We start from the raw sequence: 20,380 nt of genomic DNA, 5'->3' as shown, positions 1-20,380 counted from the left end.
ATATAAATAAACAAATAAACAAAGTCAATTTAAAAATAAGAAAAGTAAGTTTTTGTTTTACCTTCACTTATTCTTTCTCTAGTATTATTTCTTTTTTATAACACAGATCCAAGTTTCTGGCCTATACAATTTTCCTTCTCTGAAAAATGTCCTTTAACACATCCTGCAAGGCAGAACCACTGCCCACAAATTATGTGAAATTTTGTTTACAGAAGTGTAACAGAGAGTTCAGTCTCTCTGACCCCATCTTGTTTGGACCGTCTTTGTTCTCATAGCCTTCAGGCTAATAGCTCCTGCTTTGGACATGCTAATTATAGAGGAATTCTGTTCTGGCTTAAGTTTTTACAAAACAGCCCCTCCCATTTTCCCTGCCCTTGATTTAAAAGAAACCTGAATGTTGTGCTTGCCTAAGACAGATTTCAGAATTTGCAAGGACCATCTTCTTGAGCTGGTGCCTTCTCAATCAATAAACTTTTCCTTATTCTAAACTCTGACATTTTGAATACTGCCTTTTTAAAGCTGTGGGCACTCAAAGTTTTAGACTGGTAACATAATTCTTTATTTTCATTCACTTCTGAAGGTTAATTTTGTAGGGTACAGAACGCTAGATTGTTGGGGGTTTTGTCTCGAAGTTTAAACACAAAACACTTAACCGTTCTTGTCTGCATGGTTTCTGAAGTCAGATGTTCTTACTTTTGCTTCTCTATAGATAAGGTGGTTTCACCCTCTGCCTCTGTCTTCTTTCAAGATTATCTGTGTTTGATTTTCTGTACTTTGAGAACCTTTTTTAAAAAGATTTTACTTATTTATTTATTCATTCATTCATTTAGAGAGAAGGGAAGGGAGTGAGAGAGGGAGAGAAACATCAATTTGTGGTTGCCTCTGGTGTACCCACTATGGTGGGCGGGGGGGTACCTGGCCCACAACCCAGGTATGTGCCTTGACTGGTATCAACCAGCGACCTTTTGGTTCACAGGCGGGCACTCAATCCACTGAGCCACACCAGCCAGGAATGTGAGATGCCTAATTGAAGTTTTTTGGGCATATACTGTCCTTGGTGTTCTCTGAACTTCCTGGATTTGTGACTTGAAATCTGAGGTTAATTTAGGGAAATTCCCAGTCATTATTGCTTCAGATATCTCCTCTGTTTCTTTTACTCTTTCTTCTTCTGATATTCCGATTATGCATACGTTACACTTTCAGTAGCTGTCTCATAGTCCTTGAATATGTTATCTTCTGGGGGGTTTTTTTCCCCCTTAGTCATCTTCCTCATTGATTTTCACGTCTATTGACCATCTGCATGCCCTCTTTGGAGAAGAGTCTATTCAGGTCCTTTGCCCATTTTTTAATGGAATTATTTTTTTGGTATTGAGCTTTATAAGTTCTTTAAAAATTTTGGATGGTAACCCCTTATCAGATATATCATTGGCAAATATGTTCTTCCATTCATTGGACTATCTTTTCATTGTGTTAATGGTTTCCTTTGTTGTGCAAAAACTTTTTGGTTTGATGTAGTCCCGTTTATTTTTCCTTTTGTTTCCCTTACCTAAGGAGATATATCAGAAAAAAATATTGCGATGAGAAATGTCCAAGATTCTATTGACTCCCCATGTTTTCTTCTAGGATTTTGTGGTTTTCAGTCTCACATTTAAGTCTTTAATCCATTTTGTGTTTATTCTTGTGTGGTGTAAGATGGTCTAGTTTCTTTTTTTTTTCTTTTTTTTTTTGCATGTACCTATCCAATTTTCCCAACATCATTTGTTAAACAGACCATCTTGAGCCCATTGCATGTTTTTGCCTCCTTTGTCAAATGTTAATTGACTATAAAGCCATGTGTTTATTTCTGGGCTCTCTAATCTGTTCCATTGATCTCTGTGCCTGTTTTTATGCCAGTACCATGCTGTTTTCATTACTATAGCCTTATAGTATAGTTTGATACCAGGTAGCCTGATTCCTCCAACTTTGTTCTTCTTTCTCCAGACTGCTGTTGCTATTAGGGGTCTTTTGTGGTTCCATATAAATTTTGGAATATTTGTTCTAGTTCTGTGAAATATGTCACTGGTATCTTTATAGGAATTGCACTGAATCTGTAGATTGCTTTAGGTTGTATAGACATTTTAATGATGTTAATTCTTCCAATCCATGAACACAGTACATGCTTCCACTTATTTGTATCTTCTTCAATTTCTTTCTTCAGTGTCTTATAATTTTCTGAGTACAGGTCTTTTACATTCGTGGTTAAATTTATTCCTAGGTATTTTATTCTTTTTGAAGCAATTCTGAATGGGATTATTTTCTTAGTTTTCCTTTCTGATAGGTCACTACTGGCATATACAAATGCAACTGATTTCTGGAAATTTATAGTGTATCCTTCCACTTTACTGAACTCATTTATCAGTTCTAGTAAGTAGTTTTTTGGTGGAACCTTTAGGGTTCTCTATACACAGTATCATGTTATCTGCAAATGTTAGTTTCACTTTTTCCTTTCCAAGTTGGATGCCTTTTATTTCTTCTTCTTGTCTGATTGCTATGGCTCAGACTTCTAGTAGTATGTTGAATAAGAGTGGTGAAAATGGACATCCCTGTCTTGCTCCTGATCTTAAGGGGAACTCCTGATGGTACAGCTTAAGAAAAACAGAATGCCTTGGCATATTTCCAAATAGTTACTTTCCTCTCCCCTACGGAAATCACTAGGGGATTTTTCTCTCATACTCACTGCGAAAACCTAGAGGTAAAACTATGGAAGTGTGGCAGTCCGCTATTACGGGACACCCTAGAGTTTTTAACTAATTACACTTTAGATTTTCCTACCTAGTACTGGTTCCCTTAAAGGTTTCCACTCCTAGGTTTCTGCTAGGGTAAGCTGTCATTCTCCGTATTCACCAGTCTTTCCAATTTGTGTGTGTGAGGGGGGCGGGGAGGGGGGCAGCAGTTTGCTTTGTGACCTTACTTCTCTGACATACCTAAGAAGATTTGTTGATTTTTCAGTTTGTTCAGTTTTCTACTTGTTGTTAGAACAAAGTGATAATTTCTAAATGTTCTTTACATGGTGAACTGAAAAACACAAAAGAAAATCTCCATTTTCAGTCTTTACTAATTGATAAAGTGATAACAATCCTATAGTATTGAGAGGAAAAAATGCAAATCTGAATTTGTCTCAATGGCATACAAATTGCCTAAAGTATGATTAATCATAGTGTTTCGTCTATATGTAATGCTAAAAGTTATTAAATAATAAGCTTCATACTTTCTGAAGCAATTAAAACATGTAGACAATCAAATATTGTAGAAAATATTGAATTTCCATGAAAGAATTAAAAAAAATCAATCAGGGAATAGTGCAATTCACTGGTTACCCTTAGTGCTCAATTACTTTGTAGAAAAATAAAGCCTGTTTCTTAACTCCTAAAATCGTATTATAATCCCATCTAAACTAATTTAAATTTTAGGATTCTTCCTCTGGAGGAAAAAAACTAGAGAAAGCAAAAACCTGTATGTGAAATTTGATATTTGGGTGCCAAATTCCTAACACTTGCTATAATCATGGAATTAAACGTAATTTCCTTAGGACATCTTTATCCACTGTAGAGTGCTGTCTGTTCTTATAGCAAGAAATAGTTAAAATTTTTTCAATATCACACTGTAAAACAGCTCATTACTTTTTTATATTACTAACTTACATTTTATTCAACTGGGTTTTATCATATTAACCAATAGCATTCCGGTTAAATAAGATGAACATATCTAATTCACCTGAAGGAATTTCAAGTATGTTGCAAAAAAAGCCTCCAAACACAGCAATAATGAAAGAATGGCCAAACCCAAGGGAACATATTAGTATATTAGTAGTACTTCACTTTTTACATATGTAAATTTTACTTTATTATTTCCACATTTGTGATGCATTAGGTACAACAGACATTTCTGAGCCCTTTATACAGTGAACAGATGGTGTGCCATTACAAAATTAGGAGCTAGGGTAACATCCTAAGGAATTATTAACAGTCTTGCTCTTCAGTCATAGCTACAGACTTGAATAATTTTCCTACACGTATAATGAGGAATTAGAGTGAGATACTTGTACATGGGAGACAATTTGTAAATTGTCACAAAAAGAATTGGGAAATGTGACCTCAGTAACAAGTGAAATATATAGAAGCTCCTAGAAAAAAGATTAATCAGCCCCCCAAAACAGTTGTCAAATAAGAATAAAAACGGACACTTGTGAAATATAGAAAAGAATGCTCCAAAAAAATTCCATACTTAATCAGCTAAATATAAAATATATTCCTGAAACCCCAAAACAAAGTCAGTATCAAAGTATTAAAACTGAGACCGAGTATTTGAAATAATTTCTAGCTAAAGTAATAACCAACGAAATTAATCCAATTATGTCAGTTCACAAGAGATAAATAAATGAAAACATCAAAAGTAAAAAACAAATTAAGAATTAGTCATATTGGGCAGTTACATATGTAAAAATAAACTATTCAGGTAAGAATGGCTATATGAAAAAGACAAGAGAGCCTAGCAAATAAAGCACAGAATGTAGACCTGCTCCAAAAAAAAGTCCTGATGTTTAGAAAGTCAGTGCATCATCTCTAGAATTGGAATAATGTCTCAGTGGAATCTTTTGAGAAAATGATACACCATCAATAAACCATATAGTGTTTTCTGTACCCAAAGAGAAAAGGGTTTCCTAATTTTTAAAAAGATAAAATTTTTATTTATTAACAAAGTTATTTCAACATTAACTGGGAAAAATAGCTTACCTTCATTCCCCTGGAACATATGAAACTGACGAAACCACATATTTCCAGAAAAAGATATTATTGCTTGCATCTGGGTCACTGAAATTATAGACTGTTCAAATGAGACAAAAGAAAGGGGTAACATTAATTATCTACAATTATACATTGTTGTTGTTGACACATCTCATATAAAACCTCTAAGACCATTCAAATGAGATACTTGTCTCTAGGTTTAAGTTCTCTAGGAATAGCTCCTTTGAAACAAAGACTGGAGAAATAATTAACTCAAATTATTTAAAAATTCTTGATCACTCAGTGTCTACAGGGGTGTTTTAAAAATTTAAAAAAAAAGTTTTCTTTACTATGTACCATTATAACCTCACTTAAAATTTTTTTCCCTAAAAAATCATGGCTGGTATAGCTCACTGGATTGAGCACTGGCCTGCAAACCAAAGGGTCGCTGGTTCAATTACCAGTCAGGGCACAAGCCTGGGTTGCTGCCAGGCCCCCAGTAGGGGGTGCGCAAGAGGCAAACACACATTGATGTTTCTCTCCCTCTCTTTCTCTTTCCCTTCCCTCTCTCTAAAAATAAATAAAATCTTAAAAAAAAAATTTTTTTCCCTAAAAAGAACATTAAAGTCCAGGAAAAGAGAGGGTGCAGCAGCACAGGGGAGAGGACAGGAATATCCAAACAGCTTCAAGGTTTGTTTGGATATTCAAGGACAAAAAGCATGCCCCACACCAGATAATATTTACAGTTCCTCATCTAGAATTCAACTAACATACAACTGCAGCAATCAGCCAAACTTAGTAAATTAAAATAACAGCAATTTTTGACAGATTACCTTCTATAAATATTCAAATATAGACATTTATGTGCATGCAAGGGTCTCTCTATATGCCAGTCAAAATGCTTTGGTTTTTTTCACCCTCTTTTCCATAGGAATCCCCTGAATTGTTAACTTCCATTTTAACTCTTTCACCTCACCTAATAAAAGACCAATCAGTTCTCTATTTATAGCCTGAATTATTATTCGTTGCCTGAATTAAAAATTTAAGGATAACATTCATATAAAGAATCAACAGACAAAAAGAAAGTACCTAGGATCTTTGAAAAACTATCTGTAAAGACAAAAGGAAAGACCCAATAAAGGTGGAAGAAGGGGACAAAGACAGGATCTTGAAGGATGGTAATTCAGGAAGAGATTGCCTTTTTATTTATGCAATCAAGTATGCCTTGAGGTATAGTAAAATCCAAATGCAAAGAACAATTAACAGCTTCATAAATTTGGGCTGCATTGAAAGTTCCATTAAAATAGACTACCACCCTGGCTGATGTGGCTCAGAGGGCTGAGCACTGGCCTGTGAACCAAAAGGTCACTGGTTCAATTCCCAGTCTGGGCACATGCCTGGGTTGCTGGCCAGGTCTACAGTTCAGGAATGAGAGAGGCAACCAATGTTTCTCTCACAGGTGTCTCCTCTCCTTCTCCGTCTCTCTCCCTTCCTCTCTCTCTAAAAATAAATAAATAAAATCTTAAAAAAAAAAAGACAGACTACCATTTATTTGGCTCAAGGCAAGACTCTATGCTTTCAATAACAAGTTTAAATATATAAAAGTGTCAAAAGTGGGGAAATAAAATTATAGTTGATACTTACATAACATGGGTTTAAAATGCATTGGCCCACATATATGCAGAGTTTATTCAATGAATACTGTAAGTGTATTTTCTCTTCCTTATGATTTTGTTAATAACAGTTCCTTTTCTCAAGCTTACTTGATCTTAAGAATATAATATGAATATATATAACATAAAATCTGTGTTAATCGACTGTTTATGCTGTCAGTAAGGCTTCCAGTCAACAGTAGTTAAGGTTTTGAGAAGTTTAAGTTATATGCAGATTTCTGACATTGTTCAAGGGTCAACTATAATATGAAATTCAAACCAAACACAATTTTTTAATCCATAGTCTATTTAATCAAGGTAAGACATCTGATGCATGAATTTGCTCATGTCCTTCTAGCCTATTTCCTATAAGTCAGTTTCCCTTAAACATATACACAATTATCGAAACTCACTATCCAGGATAACATCTAAATTATGAAAGAAAAGTGAACTTATTCAGAGGCATATGCCTTTCTGTTCCCACCTGGAAAGAAACAACTATTAATACCTCCACTAAGATTGCTCAAATATTTCTAGAAAGTTAGGCAGGCCTGCAAGAAACTCTTACTTTATAATTGTTACCGTAGGTAGTTAACTATTTATTAATAAGAAAGAGAGCAAAGGGAATTAGATATTGAGTTTAATAAACTGGAGAGCATAAGCCTGCTTGCTTAGCCAGAAAGCTATAGCATTTACAAACTCATTCACACACTCCAGGGGACTGCCACTAAGGAGACAATCCTCAGAACACAGAAAATCTCCCCAGCAGCACTGTCACCCTCCAGTACCAGATTGCTGGCGGGCACAGGGAGAAGTGCTTGACCATAGGGGCCGGACAGTCAAACTAGGGGGTGTGGACGCATCATAAGCCCATAAAAGCTTGGGAAGTTGATTTGTTATTTTGAAAAAGCTCCTGGTTATAACCCCAGGGGAACAAAGAAGCACGCTCGCGTGCATGTGCTCTCTCTCTCTCTCTCTCTCTCTCTCCCCCCCCTACACTCACCCCGTGTGCTCACATGTTCTCTCTCCATAACCCTGTGGCCCTAGCAAACTCTAAACACAGGCCTCAGGTGGGAGCCTGGATACAGCAGCACAGCCGGGAACACAGGCTAAGAGAGCCAGATGATGAGAAAGACTGGGTTGAACTGGCCTTGGCAAGCACGGGATCTCTGGACATTGGCTCTATTTCTGGCCCTGATTTTCCATGGTAGGAAGGATAGAAATGGGACATTGGGAACTCAGGAGAGGCACTCTTGATTTTGAATCAAATACCCAAAAAAATCCTATCACCAGATCTCATCCTCTCTTGTGGGTCCCCGAAAATGCTTTTTCTCACGACACCACAAAGACTCCACTTCCATCGGCAGCATGATCACTCACCACTCAAACGCCCAAACCCAGTTCCAAAGTGTATCCAAGCCAGACCAGTGGTTCTCAATGCAGGAAAGGGAGAAGAAAAGTCTTCTCTAGGGTCCAATAGCTTCAGCTTTCCCTGAGGGCTTATTAGAAATGCAGAATCTTTGGCACTATCCAAGGACATATTCAATCAGAATCTGCATTTTAACAAGATCCCCAAATAATTCACATGCACATTAAAATCTGAGAAGCTCTTAAGGAAGAATAATATATTAGAATGAGAGAGAGGGTATAATCTGTTCGAAGATTGGTTCCCACTACAGTCCACTGTGTGGCCACTAAGCAACCAATTTTTAACCTCTAGTTTATAGTGCCTTTATTCCTGCCACAATTTTTTTTTTAAATAAAGAATCTTAAAAAACAGAAACCCCTTGAGACCCAAAGAAATGTGTATCTAATGACTAAATTGCAGGTCCCAGGAAAAGCCAAGACAGAATAACCTTACAGCAAGTTGGCCTGTCTCATGCCCCCAAATCACATTAACTAAACTAGTTAATTTTAAAGTAATAATAACTCCTCTCATTCCAAATGCTAGATGCTAAGAGCATGTGGGATCCCAGTGGCTGAAAAAGAGACCAAAAAACCCAAAGTCTATGCATTCGTGTAAGCAGAGAGGAGAATGCTGTTAAGTGCTGGTTATTCAGTTATTGTCTATCGGCTCCAAATTTACTCTTTAATACTCATCTCAGTAATGCTAAAAATAGCAGTCTGGAAACGATTTTTCTCTTTTGCCAGCTAGCTTTCTCATACTGCCAATAAGGGCACTAGAAGGAGAAACTTGCTTTTTCCACCAAGCAGAGCCCTAACATAGGCCCTCAATCCCAGTAACAGCAGTGGCGACAGCCACCAGTGTTTTATGGCATCCTCAGAAGTATCACCAACATCCAAGCAGTACCCCTCCAAAGGTTCTGAGCCCCAAATCTACTCCAAACTCTGTTTCCCCAGCCCTATAGGTGATTGCTGCTTTCTGCAATTATTGTCTGTTATTCCAGTGTTCCCATTTTGCTTTCTAAGACCTCCAACACCTATATAACCCACTGCCTATATTAAATTTTCTTGGTATATCTAGTATGGATTATTTCCCTGTCCAGAGTCTACTGATACCTCATGGATGGATGGAATAAAATTCACCATGATCTTGCACTTTGGAAAACCATTTCTCTGAAACATGATCATCCATGAGAAAAAATTTACTTCTTCTCCCCTAAAATATAGGTGCAAGATGGGAAATGTATGCAAGAAATACAGCTGAGAAAGAAGGAAGATGGAACACAACCTAAGAAAGTAATATATTGAAAAAAATACCATGGTAAAAAATACATGTTGGCCTCCAAAAACATAAAGAAAACGCCACAAAAAGGTCTGAAACAAATAAGTTTCTCCCTTAAATAATAAAAAAATCAGAGTTTGAGAAGTAGAAGGAACTTTATTCTTCTGCCACTGCCATTGTTTAGTTTGTTAAAGCAGTTTTTTACTGAGTTACTATACTTTCTTTACTTGAGTTACTATACTTTCAGGAAACTGTTGAGAAATTAGGGAGAACCCAAAGATCTCAAAAATGATGAAAGCAACAGAGAATAGGATACCTGAAGAAAGGTTCAATGAGTCAAACGTTTTAGTCCAATCAAGTGAAAAGAAAACTTCAAGCCAACAAAATAACTGCCTCCCAGTGTCAGAGTTCTGACCAACTACGCTTCATCATCCCTACAGGTGTCCAAAATGATGGAAGATAAGGTAAATAAAAATATAAAATGGAGCTTCTTAGCTTAGTGACTCTCCTTAAAATCACTAAAGTAGTAGCTCTTCATGCTGGTTACACATAAGAATGACCTAGGATACTTTTTACAAAAATAATGATGATGTTGATGATGATGATGATGCCCAGAACACTAATGCCAGAGACCTAATTTCACTGGTCTGAGATGAAGCCTAGGCATATTTTTTTAGAAAAACAAAAACAAAAAAATACCCAAATGTTTATACTGTATTGACCAAGGGACTGAGAACCACTTAATGGAACACTTCATAACTTTACTACTCAAGGTATGGTCTAAGGACTAGCTACATCCAGATTACCTGGAGAGATTGTTAGAGGACAGCAGCATCTCAGGCCTATTCCAAAACCTCTAATTAAGAATCCACATGTTAACAAGATCCCCAAGTACTCTGTATGCACATTAAAGCTTAAAAACATTGTTTTATTACAATTGGAAAAGGCTGTATCTGTGTGTGAGTCCAAATTCCAGCCTAAAAATAACTTTCTAAATTGAAATTTTTCTAAAGTTTTAATTATCAATTTTTTTTTACTTTTAGAGTCTATTAGAGCTTACTGAGAATACTATTTTAGTAAATGAGTAACTAATATTTAATAACTATTATTTATTCAGTATATAGTATTTGCAGGCATTGTTACCTAGAAAATTATTTAATCTTTAACACATGTCTGCAAAGTAGATAATTTTATAATCCCTTGTTACAGATAAGGAAACTGAAGTAAGAGTTATATTAAAAAAAATAACTTGTTCCACACACAACTAGTAAGTGGCAAAGTTAAAAATTGAACCTACACAGTCTTGTTTAAGAGCTTATACTCTTAACCACAAAATAATACTATCTTTATCAATACTATCCCAAGACATTCTAAAATCATTCAGGAGGGAAGTATAATTATTGCTAATAAAAATGATATGAGTAAAGGGAAAAAATCAGTATGCTGTTCTCCAGTTTAAAAAAAAAATCAACAGAGTTCTAAAAGTCATATAATTACATCAACACTATTGTGTATCTGTGGCTCACTCAAAATAAGAACATGATGAAGAAGACAGTAACTCAGTAGACTATGCTAACAGTGTCAATGTTTTAGGGTAAGTGATAAAGATACCAATACTACACATGAGACTATGCTATGGAAGAAAAAATTTTAGTAATAACCACTCTGTTATCTATATTTAGAAATAATTGAAACCACATTTTAGGAGATAGTATCTTCAATGCCTCCTTAATCTACCCCTACAACTGCTCCTACTGCCGCCACCACCCCTGTAGAAAAGTAAATACGTAAGGCTATGATTACTTCTCACAGTGAAACAGGCACAACATAAATTTAGTCTGGTTTTACTCCTCTTCTGTATCCCACTGTTCCCAACTTCTAAAACAGTTCAGTCAGCTTCTGTCATTATAGAAACAAAAACTCCAGTCCCAGTAAGACCCAAATGTTACTTCTGAAAACGTTAAAGACAACTCTTAAAGGAGTGGTCAGACAGAGGCTGTAAGCAAAAGACCTATTAGAAAGTTTAATAATTCATGTAAATTCTAAATAGCATGATAGAATAGCCAAAGTTCCCAGAAATAAACAATATTATTATACTGGCAAATAGAATGAGTTTAAAATATGCAAAATTATACCCTATGAGTATTTAACGCAGAACAACAATTTCTAAAATGTTTTAGCTTCATTCAGTCCAAGCATGCTCCTAAAAAAGCATACAATACCATTTTCATTAACAATGACAAAGCCCTGATGACCTAGTTTCTCAGAATGAACAGATATTAAAAATAGAGTTCCTTAACCAATAAGAGTTATTAAAGTGGATGCTGGAGACAGAATGATCTGGGACTAAAAATGCCAATGCAATGATTCACTGAAATGTCGTCTTCTAAACGTCTAAGTTTAAAATTACAACTTGAAACAATTCATTGGTCCCTTTGAATGAGGTTTTATGTAAAAAATTTTAAAAAGCTGAGGTCCATATGAAGAAGCACTGCAGGGTTGTACCAGCACTTCCCAAAGAGTGGAGTCTGACTTTCCAGGAAGCCAACAGAGACAAAACCCAAGAAGAGTATTCTTAGGAGGCAAAGAAACTTGTCAAAAAACACAGAAGCTGAACATTCCTGATATGACTCTTCCATTAATTATTAATTAGTATGACTAACAAAATGATCCATATCAAAACTTCTTTAAAAATTTTCATCAGGTTTTAATTATTCATATTAGTTATGTAAATTATTTTTAGTTAAATTTATCTTATAGTTAGCACCAGAAAAACTACTCTTTTCACCTCTCATCTAGCTTCATAGTGGTATGTCCTCAATCTTCCTTTCCTACCCTATTCAAAGTCATTATTTAAATAATAAAGTAAAATATAATATATTTATGGTAAATAAAAATATATCTCAAGTGATATTTACCAAATACTGGTTGAATGCATAAATACTACCACCCCTAATACCCGCATAACATAGAAAAATCACTTATTATATATCATGTATAAAAATTTAAATGAAAAAAACTTACCACCTCCATCACCAATAATTTAGAAAGATTATTATATCAGAAAACATAACTATTTAAAAATCAATAGAATTATTTCTTCATCATAAGGAAGAATAAATTTGAAAGATGATTCTCAAACTTCATAGTGAATACGAATTACATATTAAGCTAGTAAAATTTACAGAATATGGGCTCCATGACCAGAGATTCTAATTCACAAAATCTGAGTTCCTGAGGAAGAACCCCAAACTCTACATTTTAACAAGCTTCCAAAGTGATTAGCATGAAGATTATCCTTGAACTACAATTTAATATAACCATATATTTCACCTTCAAACCACTGTCAACTTTCCAGTAAGTCCTTCACTTACTGGAAAGGACTTTGCAGTCCTATCTTCATGTTAACAACCTCAACTTCTGATTAAACTACACACTTGACACTAACACAGAAAAAAATAATAGCAACCAGTTACTGGACATATATTATTATGGGCCATACACTCTACATAATCTATAATATACTCAAGAATTAAATAATATACTGCAGATAAAGTACATAACACAATGTCTGGCTGAAATAAATAAATGCTCACTAGAAGTAGCTATTAGCTGAAAACTGACATGTACACAAAAACCTGTACATGAGTGTTTGTTCATACTCCCAAAAATGGAAGCAACCAAAATGTTCTTCAGTAGGTGAAAAAATAGGTAAACGCTGGTACATCAAGGCATTAGAATATTATTCAGTGCTAAAAAGGAATGAGTTATCAAGCCATGAAAAGACATGAAGGAACCTTAAAGTCAAAGGAGACAATCTGCAAAGACTACATACTGAAGAGACAAAAGTATGGAGAGAGTGAGAAGATCAGGGGGTGTCCAGGGCTGGGAGTTGAGGGCTGCAGAGGAATGATGAATAGACACAGACAATTTTTAGGTTAGTGAAAATACTTTGTGTGCTATTGTAATGATGGATACATGTCATTATACATTGGTCCCAACCCACAGAATGTACATGACAAAGAGTGAACCCAAAGGTAAACTATGGACTTTAAGTGGTTATGATATGTCAGTGTAGGTTCATCAATTGTTAACAAATGTACCACTCTGGTGAGGGATATTTATAACGGGGGAGGCTATGCATGTGTGGGGACAGGAGTTATACAGGGGAACCCCCCAAAAAACAGAATTTATAAAAAATGTGTATTTATTCTTACATGTTTAAACTTCAGTCATCTTCAAACTACTCTTCCACTAGATACAAAAACCTATTGAGACCTTTTTTCCACTGCTCAAAGCACTTTTTGAACTTGTCGATTTTTATGCTTTTTAGTGCTTCTGCCATTTTTTGTTTTGCCTCTTCCACATCAGCAAAACATTTCCCTTTGAGGACTTTTTTTTTTATGGGGGGGTGAATTGCTTGGGGCAAGATCAGATGAATAGGGAGGGTGGGGCAAAAAAGTCACCCCATTTTAGTTTTTCTTTTCTTTTTTGGTCAAAAACTGCTGACTGCTGAACACTCAGCATGGTGTGGGCAGGTATATTCATAAATGGCCCATCATGAAATGTAAAATGAAAATGTTGAAAGAGTCTTTCAAAAATATTTCACAGAAGCCAAATGCAGCCTCTCACAGCAATGCCAGCTGATAGATGGGCTCCTAGAACACTCACCTAGTCAGGGAAGCCTGTACTACAAGGGGCCCACCTTCCAGGAGATAATTCTAGTTTTTGGGTCCCCCCTCGGTATGTGAAACCTCTGTATCACCTTCGCAATTTTTCTGTGAACATAAAACCACTCTAAAAAACTAAAATATTTACTATAGGGAAAAAAAAAACAGAAAGCTTAAATTATTCCTAATAATAGACTTATTATTTTGTGGGGGTCCTCATAATGACCCTATTGAGATTATTATTATTTCCGAGTTGTAGTTAAGGAAATTAAGGTTTACTAACTTGCCCAGGGATAGTTAAGGAACAGAGAGACAGGGTGCGAGATAATGCACGCTAACTCCAAAGGCTGAACCTAGGCTAACTTTCTGAAGCAGCACGGCAACAACAGTAGGTACAAAACCATTCCACAGTCATAACCACCCTTTACAAGAATTTTCCTGAGTCATCCCCAGGTCAAGCATGTGTTAAACACATTCTCACAAATGTTCCTAAATGACTAGAAATTAAAGGACAGGCATAGGACTATGATGAGTGGCCAATCACAGATAAATATAATACCCATTATTAAGTACAGGTTAAAGAAGAAACTACTTGGTGTTAGGAAATATTCTAACAGATATAATGCTTGATGTTTTAAAAACTAATGTTTTCAGAGCACTCTAGAATTATTAATTAGTAATAACTCCATGACAAAGGTCAATATGACTATTAACCTTCCAGCAGAAAACAAACAAGTTAATGGAATCTAGTCTAACATCATTCAATGTTAGTTTTTTTAACTCAAGGATATTACAAAATCAGTCTTGTGACTTTCCACATCTAAGGACTGTGATCCTTGGTTAAGAATCTAAGAAGCTACAGGACAGTCAAATTCAAAATAACTACGAGACTTCTATATTTCAGCCACACAAAATATGAACATAATAAATATGAAATTCAAAGTTCTCTAACATGATGTTTCCTATCAAATTTTGTAAAATCTGATTATGTTCCTAATGACTGTTTTGTACATAAATCATTTATTTTTTCAAAACACTCTCTAAGTTCCCTCAGAATACGTTTTTTGTCTCATCTCAAGTTCATACTAAGTGGCTATTGTTGTCTTTCTTCCAAGTAAATTTCTAGTTTGCCTATTTCCACCTCCCATCCCCAAAATGGTAAGCACTGGTCTCTACTAACCTCCCTGACCCCCACTTGAACCAAGACCACATTCAAAACAAATAAAACTCAACTGGTCATGGCAAAAAGACTATATTCATATACTGACAACATCAGCATATCACTAAAACTACAAATTCAGAAAATTGAAATTACTAATGAAAAAAGCACATTCTATTCTGTTAAATTGTACAGAGCAGAAAACTGCTCTAAAACATATTTTAACCTGATATCAACAAGTTAATTCAAGTCCTGCGGCCATTGTTTGGTTTTATAAATTTTATAATTTTATAGATAACTCTCTAGGAAAATTTTTAATTAAATGCATTAAAATGAGGCTCTTAGACAAATAAAATGACATATAATATATAAAATATGCAAATATAACTCAGCAAGAACTCCCATTTGTTCATGCTATCCTTGAAGGAAATAAAGTCTTCAGTACCTGTCCCATACAAACCAGAGAGGCTCTGACTCAGTGGAGTGCTACTGCCCAAGAAACCCCAGTACAGCAGCAGCAAGTCACAGTGACGACAGGAGAATACTTTCTTCTGCTGGAGATCTGCTCACTAAATAGGTATCTTCATTACATAAATTTCTACAAACAATGCATATTATACTTTTACAGTTAGGAAAGATTTATTGTCATTTTTTAACATGGTAAGTTTATGTTTTTTGGGGTTTTTTTGTTTTTGAGGAAACAGGAAGATTTTAGAAATCCCTGCCTGAGAAATGTAACCTTAAATATATTAAATCCCACAAAAAGTAAACCAGTTACATTATGAAGGGTTCCAAAGGTACAGAACCCCTGAACCAATGAACACCATGTTTCAAGAGTTAAAAACTGTATACTTCTCCAAAGCTCTGTCTATGAAAAAAACACTATCCCTCTAACTAAATAATACCCACAGTACCTCAAACAGCAGTAAATCTTTTCTTACCCCGTCTTACTAAGTATAAAAAACATGTTCCCCTCTTGAGCAGATTCTCTGGACACAACTGAATGGTGATGACTTTCGAACCCAGACTGCTCTTCACTCATTTTTTGCTATACACAGAGGGAAAATAAGCCATTTATTTGTAATCCAATCACAAATTTTTAATTAATGTAGCAACAGCATCAATCTTTAATCTTCCAATGGTATATAAATTCGCTGTCCAGTAAAGTAGTCAGTAGGCAAATATGGCCATTAAGCATGTGAAATACGGCTTCCTTGAACTGAGAAATGGTCTAAGTATAAAATACATACCAATTTATTAAGAAATGAAAGAATATAAAATATTTCACTGATATTTTATATTACTTGTTGAAATATTTTTAATATATTAGGTTAAAAAATACATATTAAAACTAACTGCACTTGTTCTTCTTACCTTAATATGGCTATCAGAAAATTTATAATTACATGCACAGTTTATATTTTATTTCTACTGGACAGTGCTAGTCTGTAAACTAGTGATCATAAGCTCTTACTAAACTATTCATATATCGAGCTTTCATACTTATACCATCATAAAACTTAGTCATTACAATAGCCTAACCAAACTTTCCTTCTCCCCCAATTTAGGAAGTAAATTACCGTATTTTTCGGACTATAAGACGCACCCCCCACAAATTGGGGGGAAATGGGGGTGCATCTTATAGTCCGAATGTGGCTTACCTGGCTTGCTTGGCGGAGGGGGGGGCGGGGCGCAGCAGTGGAGCAGGGTCATAAGAGGCAGGAGCAGGGTCACCACTGCAGGAAGCTGGCGGTGGCAGGAGTGGGGTGGTGCTGCGGCCCCTAGGCTGGGAGGAGGGGGTGTCCCTGCGGTTGGAAGCAAGGGAGACAGGGCCGAGTCCCCGCTGCAGCACACTATAGTGCTAGGGAGGAGGGTAAAGGCGGCGCGGGCACGTTAGAAGAAAGCCTGCGGCGCCCCTACGTGCCTCCATCACGTGACTGGTGTGTCGCCCATTAAGATTAACATAGGCAAATTCCACTACAGGGTCACCTGTCAATGTGGCCCTGCAGCTGTTGCAAAACTACAACTCCCATCATGCTTGGACAGATTGGGATGATGGGAGCTGTAATTTGGCAACAGCTGCAGAGCCACACAGGTTGTGCAAAACTGCTGTCCCCGTATAAGAGTGTTGCACAACCTGTGGCCCTCCAGCAGCAGATCTCCTCCATAATAGTGTCAGCAGCAGATCCCCCCATAACAGTGCGTCATCCACTGATGTTCTCAGCTACAGCGCCCCTATAACTATGAAGGACTCGGTGCTGATAGTTCTGTCATTACTGTGTTTTGTTGTAGACAGGTACGATAGCGTACTGTAGTCTCCTGCTGAATCTACCGTAATTGTGGAAAGATGTCAAAGCAGAAAAGGATTTCTGCTTTAAAGGATGTTATTAAATATTTTACCACATATTTTACTTCAAAAATTCTTTTCCTATTTTCCTCCTCTAAAACCTAGGTGTGCCTTATGGTCCAAAAAATATGGTATATTCAGTTTCCTTCCCTTTCTAATACGTTCATTCAATCTTAAAATTTTGAATTACTTCCACATCCTTTACTACTCCACCCCAACCAAGTTACTGGCTTTAAAATATTCATTTTTTGTCTCTAATGGCCATCACACTTAGAGACAGAAAGTCAGAAAATTTTCCCAAAGAAGCCTCCAGATTACCTCTAAGAAGCAATATGTGGTACCACTAAAGGTTTAGTCTCTAGAAGCAAACAGCCCTAGCATTAGCACACCTCCCACTGTGCAAAGCACTACAGCTCAGTTCCATGGCCTGTAACTAAAGTAGGTACTATTAAGTTATCACTTATCATTAATTAATATTTCATTTAAATATTTAATATTAATATATCAATACTGTAGGTTGTTGTGATATGTATAAGAAATGCATTTAGGATGGCACCTGAGACTTCAGTGCTAATAAATATTAGCTATTGTTATCATCATTATTTTTCCTTTTTGTCCTGCTTCCTAAGGCTGCTCTACCAACAGGTTCTCTCCTCAGTCAAGCCGGTAGCATATCAAATAAAATGTAAAGAAAAGAGAACAACCAATGGAAGCAGGGGTCACTTGGGGCTGACCAAAACAAGAACCTCAACACACAAGAGCCCATAAGAAAGTTTACTGCATCACATAACAAAGATTCTTCACTATGAAAAACAGTCAAGCTAATTCAGGATTCTGGAAAAGGTATCTTCAAGGGGGATAGAATAAATGTTCCCTAAGCTCCCCCTTATTATTCTAGCCCCTATCAAGGTATCCAGCCCAGATGTTAAAATACGGAACATATCCCATTGACAGTACTCATCAAGTCTAAAAACTGCAAATTCTTTGTGGCAGTAGACTTAGCTACTGAGTCCTTACTGTACACCTAAAAAGTCAACAAGCTCCTATCTACAGCTATTGGAGAGCCCAAGTTTAGACTTTCACTATATGGCAACCCAAATTTAAAACTCCATCCACTCATACCTGAAACTAATATAGTATTGTATGCCAACTTTATTTTAATAATAATAACCCATGTTTCTTTGTCTCCTCATTTTGGCAGCCTCCCTGGGTTTGTTTCTATGTAGTAGATAGAGCTTCTATGATTCCCTGTCTTGGTAGTGTTGCCTAATGTAGTGGGTGTCTGTAGGGTCCAGTGGCACAGTCCCCTATTACCCAGGCTGGGTACACACCTCAAGGAGCATCCATCATGTGGGCTGTGTACACCCTCATGTTGTACTTAAGCCTTGATTGCTACTGGCACATCCAAGATCAGCCACCACCTGTGTTCTGTCCAGGGTCACACAACATAAGCTACAAAGCTACAAAGCACTCTGCAAATGGCTGCTACTTGTGCTGGGCTTGGAGGTGCCCAGGAGAGGCCAGGCTATGAACCAAGGCAGGCTGCTGCTAGTGCTGGGCCTGAGATCACTTAGGGAGAGGTATGGAGCTTGTTGGAGCCAGTTGCTGCTTGTTCGAGAGAATTTAGAAAGATCTGAAGCAAGGGCCAAGAGAAGCCACTCGAATGGAAAAGCCACTGAAAACCACTTGGGTGGACCTGAAAGTAGTTATGGGTCAGGACCTCAGGAAATCACCAGGATGGGGCAAACAGTGTGACCCAGGTTGATGAAGCTCAGAAGTGTAAGTAACTAATTTAAAATTATTCACTTTTATATGTCTTCATAGGCAAACTTTTAGTCCTACACCATGCTGGTCCTCAGTGACAAGTCCAGAACTGTACTCACCATATCACACCACACCACACTGGAGTCTTTCTTAGAGAGAATCAGCAGGGGAAGGGAGAAGATGAAGGACAGTGACAACGAGTTTTGGTAATAAGATAAATGCATCAACGGTCTCTAAATAAAGTTAAATTGCTTTTCACATTTCACTTTTTCCTATCTTATTAAAATCACAGTTTTATTTTCCTTCCTAAAAGTTTGTCTGTGTTAAGTTTCTTCCTTATTCTCACATAATTAGTTGTGCCTTCATCATCAAAATTACAATCCACCTGAAATTTTACCTGCTATCTTCCCTCATATTTAAAAGCCAATCCATGTTTTAAAACTTTTGCAGTTTTGTTAATAGTTTCCTTAGTCTGTCTTAATGAATGTGTTTTACCATTCATTTGAATTCACCAATATTCTCTGAAATGACTTCTGTTTAATTTTACCCTCTAAAAATAACCTACTATATAAGTTCATATTCTGCTGATATTCCTACTAGACTCATGAGAAGAGAACCAGCATTTTCTCTATAAAGTACCTACAGTGAACAATCGATCAATATTACCTGACATCCAAGATCACAAAAAGCAAAGTTAACCTACTACCTATTGTCTGTCACTCTTGAGTTCCTATTTAGGATGTCCTATAAATCTCCTAGTTAATCAATGACAAGGTAATCCATGACTTTTCCTTACATGTTATAATAAGAAAGTTGGTCTAGATCTTTTGGATTTAAAATCTAAAGAGTTTCTTAGTCTGAGGATTTAAATTGAAGTTTATTTACCCTCTATAAAAGATGATTTGTTATTTTAATGTGCATATTTGCACCATTTTTACCCAGTTTAACTTGAAGGTAAGAACCATACATCTCTGTACCCTTATCACTTTGAACATGGTGCAATGCACATACAGGCATGTTTCATTTGCTTTCCTACCTGAAAGTGTTAAATTATTAATTTTGGTAAAAGACTCTTTCAATTTCCCTATGTATGATTGAACAACAAATCATTACAATTTTGAATGAAATTCTGGAAGGTACCACTGTAGAATTCTGGTAAGAATCCAAGTTATGTTATTATAGCCCCTGATCAATATTAAGTATAATTAGCATTTGCAAACGAGATGGTAATTAACTGGGACAGGGAGATTGGCCCCAAACCTTGCTCTTAGCCACAATTCTCCATAGCACTTATAACCAATCCTTGACTGATGAACTGAAAACCAGACCTCAGAATTAC

At 36.3% G+C, this 20,380-nt stretch overlaps 1 protein-coding gene across 21 annotated transcripts in view; it reads right to left on the bottom strand.

Annotated features, from left to right (window-relative positions):
- Window positions 1-20,380, bottom strand: part of FUT8 (fucosyltransferase 8) — a 187,087-nt gene that overhangs the window by 110,608 nt on the left and 56,099 nt on the right. For 19 of the 21 annotated variants that reach the window (XM_053927879.1, XM_053927884.1, XM_053927880.1 and 16 more), the window contains one exon: window positions 4,773-4,863. The exons of the other annotated variants lie outside the window; for them this stretch is intronic. The gene's annotated coding sequence lies outside the window, so the exon portion shown is untranslated. The remainder of the gene's footprint in view (window positions 1-4,772; window positions 4,864-20,380) is intronic. 21 annotated transcript variants of the gene reach the window in all.

The sequence above is a fragment of the Desmodus rotundus genome, chromosome 7 (assembly GCF_022682495.2).
Source record: "Desmodus rotundus isolate HL8 chromosome 7, HLdesRot8A.1, whole genome shotgun sequence".
NCBI lineage: Eukaryota > Metazoa > Chordata > Mammalia > Chiroptera > Phyllostomidae > Desmodus > Desmodus rotundus.
This window is presented reverse-complemented; position numbering and strand designations above follow the sequence as displayed.